Here is a 10,947-nt window from a genome sequence, read left to right on the forward strand (position 1 = left end):
CCCTCCCCCACTACCCACTTACTGACCATCGATAATGTTGGCAGCCCAGTAATAGTTAATAAAGCTCGGGAGAGCCAATCCCCCTTCCCTGCGGGCCCTTTCCAGGAGTGTCCTCTTTAGTCTCGGGGTTTTACCCACCCATATAAACCTCAATATCGCCACATTCATACTTCTGAAAAAAGCCTTTGGGACAAAAATTGGGAGACATTGAAAAAAGGAAAGCAGTCTCGGAAGGACAGTCATCTTCACCGTCTGAACCCTCCCCGCCAGCGTCAGTGGGAGCATGTCCCATCTACAAAAATCCCTTCTCATTTGATCCACTGCTTTGCCCAAATTTAACTTGTGAAGCTGCCCCCAATCCTTGGCCACTTGAATCCCCAGATACCTAAAACTCTTCCCAACTACTTTAAAAGGTAGCTCCTTCAGCCTCCTTTCTTGCCCCTGTGCCTGAATCACGAACATCTCGCTTTTTCCCATATTTAACTTATAGCCTGAAAATTGCCCAACTTCTCCTAATACCTCCATGATTTCGGTCATCCCCTCCACTGGGTCCGTGACATAGGGCAGCAAATCGTCCGCATAGAGAGAGACCCTGTGTTCCACCCCCCCCCCCCCACCCCCACCCCCACCCCCCACCCTCACTATACCCCTCCAGGTATTCGCTGCTCTCAGAGCCATTGCTAAGGGTTTTATGGCCATGGCAAACAGTAATGGGGAGAGCGGGCATCCCTGCCTTATCCCCCGACAAAGACTAAAGCATTCCGACCAAACTCGGTTAGTTCTTACATTTGCCACCGGGGCCTGGTACAATAGCTGGACCCACTCCACAAATCCCTGCCCAAACCCAAACCTGCCTAAAATATCCCATAGATACTTCCACTCCACTCAGTCGAAAGCCTTCTCCACGTCCATGGCAAATACCACCTCAGCCTCGCGCCCCTCGACTATCATCATGATTACATTAAGAAGATGTCTAATGTTAGATGTCAGGTGTCTGCCCTTTACAAATCCCACCTGATCCTCCCCAATTATCTCCGGGACACAATCCTCTATTCGAGTGGCCAGGATCTTTGCCAATAATCTGGCATCTACATTCAAGAGGGAGTTTGGCCTGTACGATCCACAGCTCTCCGGATCCGTATCTCGCTTCAGGATGAGAGAAATTAATGCCTGTGATAACGTTGGGGGGGGAGCATTCCCAGCTCCTTGGACTTGTTGAAAGCCTTAACCAGGTGCGGCCCCAGTAAAAAAGAGAACTTCTTATAAAATTCCACTGGTCAGGTCCCGGGTCTTTACCCGATTGCATCGCCCCCAGTCCACCTATCACCTCCCCAAGCCCAATTGGGCCCCCCCAGGGCCTCCACCAGCTCCTCATTCACCTTCGGGAACGCTAGCCTCCCCAGGAATTGATTCATGCCCTCCTCCCCAACCGGGGGTTCCGGCTCTTATAGCTGGCTATAAAATTCCCGGAACGCTTCATTCACTGCCCCCGAGTCTGTCACCGTCTTCCCCCTGAAATCCTTTATTTTCCCTATTTCTCTCGCCGCCTCCTGTTCCTCAGCTGATGTGCCAGCATCCTGCTAGCTTTCTTCCCATGTTCATATATTGCCCCTTTTACCCTCCTCAGCTGACCCTCCGCCTTTCCTGTGGAAAGGAGCCCAAACTCCATTTGAAGTCTCTGACGCTCCTTCAGGAGCTCCTCATTTGGAGACTCTATATATATCCTGTCCACCTGTAGAATTTCTCCTACCAACCTGTCCAGCTCCGACCGCTCAGTTTTATCCCTGTGGGCTCGAATCGAAATACAATCCCCTCTAATGACCATTTTCAGTGCCTCCTAGACCACCCCAGCTGCAGTCTCTCCCGTGTCATTGATCTTGATGTACCCCCAAATGGCCTCTCTCACTCGCTCACAGAATTCCTCATTTGCTAACATCCCTGTATCTAGTCTCCACTGTGTGCGCTGGGACATTCCCGTGTCTGCCCATAGGTCTAGCCAGTGTGGTGCATGATCTGAGACAACAATTGCTGAGTACTCAGTGGCCTCAACCCCTGCTAACAGTGTTTTATCCAGCACAAAGAAATCTATCCTGGAGTACGCCTTATGTACATGGTAGTAGAATGAATATTCCCTGTTCATTAGTCTCTCAAATCTCCACGGATCTACCCCTCCCACGCGCTCCATGAACCCCCGCAGTTCCTTTGCCATTGCTGATAGCTTCCCCGACCTAGCACTTGACCAGTCCAACCTCGGGTCCAGGACCGCATTAAAGTCACCCCCCCCCCACATGATCAGCCGGTGCGAGTCAAGGTCTGGGATCTTCCCCAGCACCTTCCTGATAAACGCAACATCATCCCAGTTTGGGACATATATATTCACCAGCACCACTGCCATTCCCTCTAGCTTCCCGCTAACCATAATAAATCTGCCTCCCGGGTCTACCTCTATCCTCCCCACCTCGAATGTCACCCTTTTATTAATCAGGATAGCCACCCCCGTTATTTTAAAGTCCAGTCCTGAATGAAACACTTGCCCGACCCATCCCTTCTTTCATCTAATTTGGTCTCCCAACTTCAAGTGTGTTTCCTGTAACATAGCCACGTCCGCTTTTAACTGTCTCAGGTGTGCGAACACAGAAGCTCTCTTAACCGGCCCGTTTAGTCCACGAACATTCCATGTAACCAGTCTGGTCGGTGGGGGCTTTTACCCTGCCCCCCTGTCGGTCAACCATGATCTTTCCCAGGCCAGCTCCCAGTCCATGTTCCGCACCTCACTTGATCTGCCCTTCGGCGGCGACCACCAGCTGATCACTATCTCCATCTCCTAACTGTCCCTTACCCGTCAGCAGTCCCCCCCCCCCCCCCACTTTGTCTTTCCTCTGCTCTCCCCCCACTTTGATCCCGTGAACCAGCTATCCAGCTAGCTCAACATCTCCCACCCTCTGGCTTCAAAAAACCTGCCGACTGCCAGATTCTATAACACCAAGCAATAACACAAGCACTCAACACAGTACCAACAATCCCAAAAAGCAAACAAACCATCCCCCAACACGCAGGCAATAAAGCAAACCACTCCCCCTTTAATCGATTCTTATCAGTCCCATCACCTTCAAACAAAATCAAACACAATAGAAGAAGTTTCAAGCAGTTTAAGCAAAATTATGCATGCAAGAATCAACCATCTTTCTAACAGAAAGGAAAACACCCCATCGCAACTTAACAGTCTTGAACATAAAATAATAAATCTAAATCAAATTACACAAGAAGAAGAGGAAGAGAAAAAAAACCTTTCTTCCCGAACATCGCGACTTAACTCACAGAATTATAAAGACTGAAATTTTAAACAAGACAGAACAGAACACAGAACCATTTTTCTCACCTCCCCGCCACCCCGTCCCTTCCCCTAAATTCAGACCACCACAGTTTGAGTTTAAAAGTCGTTGAATCAGATTGCCAGATTATATCCCTCCCCCTTTGACCGATTCTTAACAGTCCCATCACCTTCAAACAGAATCAAACACAAAAGAAGAAGCATCAAGCAGCTTACGCAAAATTATGCATGCAAGAATCAACCATATTTCTTGCAGAAACTAAAACACCCCATCGCATCTTAAAAGTTCTTCCCTCTGTAACCCAGTACATAAAGTATAAATCAAAATCAAATTACAAAAGACGAGAGAAAAGAAAAGAGATAATTTTTTTTAAAAAAACAAAACACCAAAACCCTTTTCTTCCCGAACATTGCAACTTAACTCACAGAATTAAAAGACCAAAATTTTAAACAAGACAAAGCAAAACACAGAACCATTTTTCTCACCTCCCCGCCACCCTGTCCCTTCCCCCAAACTCAGACCACCACAGTTTGAGTTTAAAAGTCGTTGAATCAGATTGCCAGATTCTATCCCTCTCCCTTTGACCGATTCTTATCAGTCCCATCACCTTCAAAGAGAATCAAACACAATAGAAGAAGCTTCAAGCAGCTTAAGCAAAATTATGCATGCAAGAATCAACCATCGTTCTTACAGAAAATATCACACCCCGTCGCAGCTTTAAAGTTCTTTCCTCTGTGATCCAGTACATAAAGAATTAAATCAAAATCAAATTACACAAGACGAGAGAAAAGAAAAGAGAGAAAACATTTTTTTAAAAATAAAATAAAGCACCAAAACCCTTTTCTTCCCGAACATCGCAACTTAACTCACATAATTAAAAGACTGAAATTTTAAAGACAAAGCAAAACATAGAACCATTTTTCTCACCTCCCCGCCACCCTGCCCCTTCCCCAAAACTCAACCACAGTTTGAGTTTAAAAGTCCTTAAGCCAGATTATTGTCTTTAATAAAAGTAGCCACCTCCTCCGGAGAATTAAAGTACAGCTCCCAGTTCTCGTAGGTCACCCAAAGACGTGCTGGGTATAACAGTCCAAATTTAATGCCTTTCTCAAACAGGGCCGCCTTAACTTTGTTGAAACTTGCTCTCCTCTTTGCAAGTTCTGGTCCCAGTCTTGGTACACCCGGATCTCTGATTCTTCCCACATGTACCTTTCGTCTGCCTGAACCACTTCATGATACGCTCCTTGTCGAGGAATCGATGTAGCCTCACCACCATGGCCCTCGGGGGCTCATGACCCTGGGGCTTACGTATATGTGCCCGGTCCACCTCCAGCGGCTTGTCAAACACATCGGTCCCGACCATCTCCTGCAACATCTTCCCAACATACGCTCCCGCATCTGATTCCTTCTTTCCCTCTGGCAGCCCGACGATTCAGATATTTTGCCTGCGAGACCGGATCTCCAAGTCTTCTATTTTATCTAGCAGTTGTTTCTGGCTGTCTTGTAGTATGCCAATTTCCAAAGCCATTGCTGTGGACTCCTCCTCTCGCTCAGTCGCCAGCATCTACAACTTTAGAATCTCCTGTCCCTGGGTCGTCATTTTCTCCTCCACCCGGTCAACCACCTCCCTAATCGAGGCTATCATCTGGGTTACGTCTTCTGTACACTCCTTGCGATGCCAGGTGAACTTTTCATCCAGGTACTCGATCCATTGCTCCATCGACCAGTGAGCTGGCGTGGGCGAGCTTTGTCTCATTACCATTGAGCTCGATGACCTCTGATTCTTGCTTTCACTCATCTTTTGGTTTCTCCTTTTTCGACTCTTATTTGGACACAATTCCATAAATTGAGGGTCACCTCCTTTTCTTCTCCCTTCGATCAACTTATGTTGAGAAATTTTCTGAAAAATCTAGCTTAAGCACCATTAGAAAAAACACTAAAGGTGCGAGCTGCTGAATGTGCGACCGTTTACTCCATGGCTGCCACCGGAAGTCATTTAGGTGAATTTCTGCCCCGATTCAATATCAGTTGCCTTGGGATTTTCAGCACATTATCCTCTTCGTCTATGATAAATACCGATGCAAAATACTAATTAATTATGCCATAATTTTATTGACATTATCACTTTAATCATTGAAGGGGAAATCACATTTCTATTAACAACTCTCTCCATAATGTAATTTTTTAGTGCAATGTAATTTATTTTCATATTCCCCTTTTTGTAGCTGTTACTATCTGTTTACTCACCCTTTGCTGTTCTTCCTATTACCCTTGCCCCCATTTGTCAGGATCTGTGCTTTATTGCATTTGTCAACATTTTCTCTTTTGGCTTTTTGCTGTCCATCTTTTGAAAGTAAACTCTTGCCTCTTAGGGTATAAGATGGGTCTGCATCACATTGGGCTGAATTCTCCTGTTCGCCCACTGGTAGCGAAGTTACCGATGATGCGCAGAATCCAGCGTTGTGAAGAAAACGGGATTGGCACCCAATGCTCCAGACCCCAATGGGGTCCAAATCGATGTTCGCATCCCGCACCAGCACACTGAGCGAGCCGGGCACCATATACTCCTGGCCCACGTGAATTTCTGGCCTTATAGGCCGGGAATCACTTGAGTGAGAATTACTACTGGTCTTGACAAACTTGACCTTGACTCAGTGGACCTCGTGATGGGCCAAGGGCATAATGTAAGCATAACTTGTGACACTAATAAAGATTTTTATTATTATTAACTCTTGAAAGGGCAGCACGGTGACGCAGTGGGTTAGCCCTGCTGCCTCATGGCGCAGAGGTCCCAGGTTCGATCCCAGCTCTGGGTCACTGTCCGTGTGGAGTTTGCACATTCTCCCCGTGCTTGCATGGGTTTCACCCCCACAACCCAAAGATGTGCAGGTTAGGTGGATTGGCCACGCTAAATTGCCCCTCGAATGGAAAAAATGAATTGGATGCACTAAATTTTTTTTTAAAAAATGATTAACTCTTGAAGGCAGTTGTCCCCAAAGTCTATCTGAGGACCACCCCCCCTCCCCCCCCCCCCCCAACATTACAAACCCTGCCCACCATACCCCACGCCCACCAGAGACCCCCTAAATAATGAGACCCACCTCCCTTTGCAGAGATCCCCCAGAACAGAGACCTCTGACAGGAAGCTCCCCAGAAGAGAGACCCCTGTCTGGAAACCCCTCAGAAGAGAGATCCCTGTCTGGAAGACCCCGGAAGAGAGATGCATGTCAGGAAATCATCCATAAAAGGCACCCCTGTCAGGAAGCCCTCACCCCCAAACTGGGTTTAAACCCCCTCAAGCTTTGTTGACATCTCCTGGACCACTTAAAACAGAGTTATATGCTGTCAGTTTCTAGCTGGCCACTTCAAATTCACTCAACCTTGAAGGTAGGAAAGCACTTAATTCTGTTTGAAGTGGTCCTGGAACTGTCAATCATTGTGGCTAGACCGCTTCAGAGTTATTGAACCGTGAAGGAAGATGAATGTAACAATGCTGACAACTGTGATGTGTGGAAGCTGTCAATGACAGCCTAGTAAAATCAATATCAAAGAAAAATGAATGAATGGCTTGCAGATCAAAGATCCAAGGGGGTTTAAACCCAGCTGACTTGTTTTTCTCTTTCCAGGAATTGACAGGTAATGCTTCCTGTGTCTTAGCCAGCAGGTGTATTGCTCAGGTGAATGTTAAAACAGTAATCTTTTTCACAACCTTCGTCTCAATTGCTCTCTAGCTTCCACACAGCAATCTCTCCTCTGGGGGGCATCCTGACTGACAGAGGTCTCTTTCCTGGGGGGGGGGGGGGGCTTCTTGAGAGGGGTCTCTTCTGCAGGATCTCTCCTCTGGGGTTCTGTGGGGGGAGGGGTACTTATTTAGGGTGTCTCTGTGGGGGGGTCTTTTTATTTAGCGGGTCTCTGTAAGAGCCACCCACTCAAAATGGCAGCCCAAAAGCAGGATTCCCTTGGGAATCCCTCACCATGGAAAAGTCTGCATGGTTAAGAGGAATGCAAATCAGGTGCAATTCAGCTCCGGTGTGAGAACACAGTCTCCCAAGCAGAGAATTTAGACCATGATATTTCTTTTCGAACGTTTACCACTGATCTTCTGTCCTTTTACCCCCTAACATATTTTCTCACTTTACTGTGACCAGCCGTTCTCTCATCCCTTTGATATCGGCCTTATCTAAATTTAGAATCTTATTAGCTGTTTTGCATCTCTCCCTTTCAAACACAACATTGCGCCCTATCAGAAAAATGTTATGCACCATTATTCTGTTAACTAAATCTGTCTCATTGCACATTAAATATAATATGACCTGGTGGCATGGTAGTGCAGTGGTTAGGACTGCTGCCTCACGGCACTGAGGACCGGGTTCGATCATGCTCCCGGATCACTGTCCGTGTGGAGTTTGCACATTCTCCCCGTGTCTGCGTGGGTCTCACCCCACAACCCAAAGATGTGCAGGGTAGGTGGATTGGCCAGGGCAATTTTTCAAATTGGCTTAGTGGCAGAAGGCAAAGGGTATTGGTCAAAGATTGTTTTGTGACTAGAAGCCTGTGTCCAGTGGTATATCACAGGGATTGGTGCTGGGTCCCTTGCTGTTTGTAGTGTAGATTAATGGTCTAAATGGGAACTTGGAGAGTAGATCAGTAAGTTCGCAGATGACACAAAGGTTGGTGGCGTGGTAGATAGTGAGGAGGTAAGCCTTAGATTACAAGGCCACATAGACTTGCTGTTCAGACAAGCAGAACAGAAGCAAATGGAATTAAATCCTGAATGGTGAGAGGTGATGCATTTTGGGATGACTAACAAGGCAAGGGAACATACAATGAACGGTAGGAAGCTAGGAAGTACAGAGAACTAGAAGGACCTTGGGGTGCATGTCCATAGGTCCGTGAAGGCAGAGGGACAGATGATAAAGACGGTTAAGAAGGCATATGGGATACTTGCCTTTCTTAGCCAAGGCATGGAATATAAGAGCAGGGATGTTGTGATGGAGGTGTGTAAGCATTCATTAGGCCACAACTAGAGTACTGTGTGCAGTTCTGATCACCACATACAGGAAGGATGTGATTGCACTAGAAAAGGTGCAGAGGAGATTCACCAGGATGTTGGCTGGGCTGAAGCGTTTCAGCTTTGAAGGGAGGCTGGTTAGGATGGGGGTTTTCTGCTTAGAACATAGAAGGGTGAGGGGGAACCTGATTGAGGTGTACAGAATTACAAAGGACATAGATAGGGTAGATAGGAAGAAACCTTTCCCCTTAGTGTAGGATCAATAACCAGGGGCATACGTTTAAGATAAGGGGCAGCAGATTTAGAGGGGTTCAGAGAAAACCTTGTTCATCCAGAGGGTGGTGGGAATCTGGAACTCACTGCCTGAAAGGGTGGTAGAGGCGGGAACCCTCACAACATTTAAGAAGCATTTAATTGAGCACTTTGTGGTATTATCAGGTATTGCTGTACCTAAGAGGCTGATGACCATTGGTTAAACCTAGGAGTTTACCATTGGCTGTTGATACGTAGCTCCGCCCTGACAGGCAGAGCATAAGAACCGGTGCCGTCCCAGCAGCCTTCACTTTCTGTACCAAAGCTGCTGGGGAACAAGTTCTAGTAGATTAAAGCCTTCAGTTATGAGATCACTTCGCCTTGAGTGTAATTGATCGTGCATCACACTTGAAATGCCACAACACAGAAGGCTACAGACCAAATGCTGGAAAATCAGATGAGAATAGATAGGTGTTTGATAACTGGCACAGACAGGATGGGCCAAAGTGCTTCCTTCTGTGCTGTAAAAGCTCTGTGGGCGGGATTTAATGGCCGTGGTGCTCTTAAGCGAGAGCGTGCCGAGGCCATTAAATTGCGGGAGAAGCCAAAATCAAAAACCGCTCCAGGCGCCAATCTGTTTGCAATCTAACCGTCCCGCTCCCGTTGATGAAATCCAGATCCCACTGTAGTGTTGCAAGAAACCAATAATCAGTACTTAAGGCCAATCTCTATACAATTAACGGGAGCAACCCCCTATCAAACGGCCTCCCGTGATCTAACCATCTCCCCAGCAAGTGGTCACGTGGTGCCAATTAGTACTACTTTTTAAAAACATGAAGCTGGCGGAATGGCTGCTGCAGGGACCCGTGGAGGTGAGGAGAGATCTTCGCTCCCAGGCCATGAGCCTGGGGGCACTGGGATTGCAGCGCCAGAGCAGGAGGGAGATGGGGGGGTGGCTGCCTATGGCCTCAGCTGGGGGGGAAGGGGGGAATGGGTATCTCAGAGCCTACGGGTCCGCTATGCCATACCCTGGACCGTGTGTTCCTGTTCCAGGGACAACCTCAATCCCAGCCCACCCGCTCCACCCATAACTCCCACTGACCGCTGAGGTCTCTGGCCGCGCATATGAAGGCTATTACGAATTATGAATTGGCAATCATAGTTAAGTCAGCACTTCACACCTCCCAAGTGGAACCCGTGGGTATGCGTGCCATGTGGCATGTGGGAGTTATTGCTCAGCACGCCAAACAGATCTTGAATACTGGAGATGCGCCTGTAAACTGCGGGAAGCAATACCACGGAAGCTGTGGCAAATTCCGAATATCCTGGGTCTGGGCCCCAGCACCGGGGACATTTCGGCAAGCAGAGGATGGGTGTGTGCATTGGGGAGGGGACCAGCGCCAGTCCAGGTAAATATACGTGTGGGTGTCTGGGCCATAGGGTGTGGGATCCAGTAAGCGGGGGCCCACCCCACAACCTGAGGAGTCGGCCGCCCATCAGGCCCAGGAAGGACCAAAAGGTGGAGGCCGGCAACTGCTCAAGGTGTATAGGCGTCGCTGGTCTTTGCAACAGATGACGGACAGTGTGTGCCTCAGGAGGCTCCTCCTCAACAAGGGACGTGCGGCACCTTTGCCATGTCCTTGCGGACTTGGAAACACGTGGAGAAGGAGGCTTGGTGGCCATCAAGGTCACCGCAGCCCTGAACTTCTACGCCTCAGGATCGTTCCATGGCTCGGGCAGGGACTTGTGTGGCATCTCACAAGCTAGAGCCCACAAGTGCATCCGTGAAGTCATGGACCTGGTGCATCAAGATGCCCGGGCAGCAAGATTCCCCGGCATCTACAGGATGCCCAGGTCCAGGGGTAATAAATGGCATGCAAGCCACCTTGCACCCTCTGGGCCACCTGGAACTGGCCCACCTCTACAGGAAAAGATGCCACTCCCGGAACGTCCTACTCGTATGCGATAACCACATGGAAATCATGCATGCGTGTGCACGCTTCCCAGGGAGTGTGCACGACAGCAACATTCTGGGGCAGTCGGACATCCCCAGCCTCTTTTAAGGACCACCCCAGGAAGGCTGATCGACTCTTGGGAGACAAGGGGTACCCGCTGAGGACCTGGCTAATGATGCCTGTACGGAAGTAAGTGAGAAATGAGTAGAGCCGATACAACAAGGCACTTGCGGCCACCCGGGCTGTCATTAAGCGGTGCGTTGGACTCCTCAAAATGCGGGTGCGATACCTCGAACGCTCTGCTGGTGCACTGACCCCCCCAGAGGGTTGCCAACTTGGTGGTCTGCTATGTCCTCCACAACATGGCACAGCTTGGTTCAACATGCTGGAGGTGGAG

Source organism: Scyliorhinus torazame, chromosome 4 (assembly GCF_047496885.1).
Source record: "Scyliorhinus torazame isolate Kashiwa2021f chromosome 4, sScyTor2.1, whole genome shotgun sequence".
In the NCBI taxonomy this organism is placed as follows: Eukaryota; Metazoa; Chordata; class Chondrichthyes; order Carcharhiniformes; family Scyliorhinidae; genus Scyliorhinus; species Scyliorhinus torazame.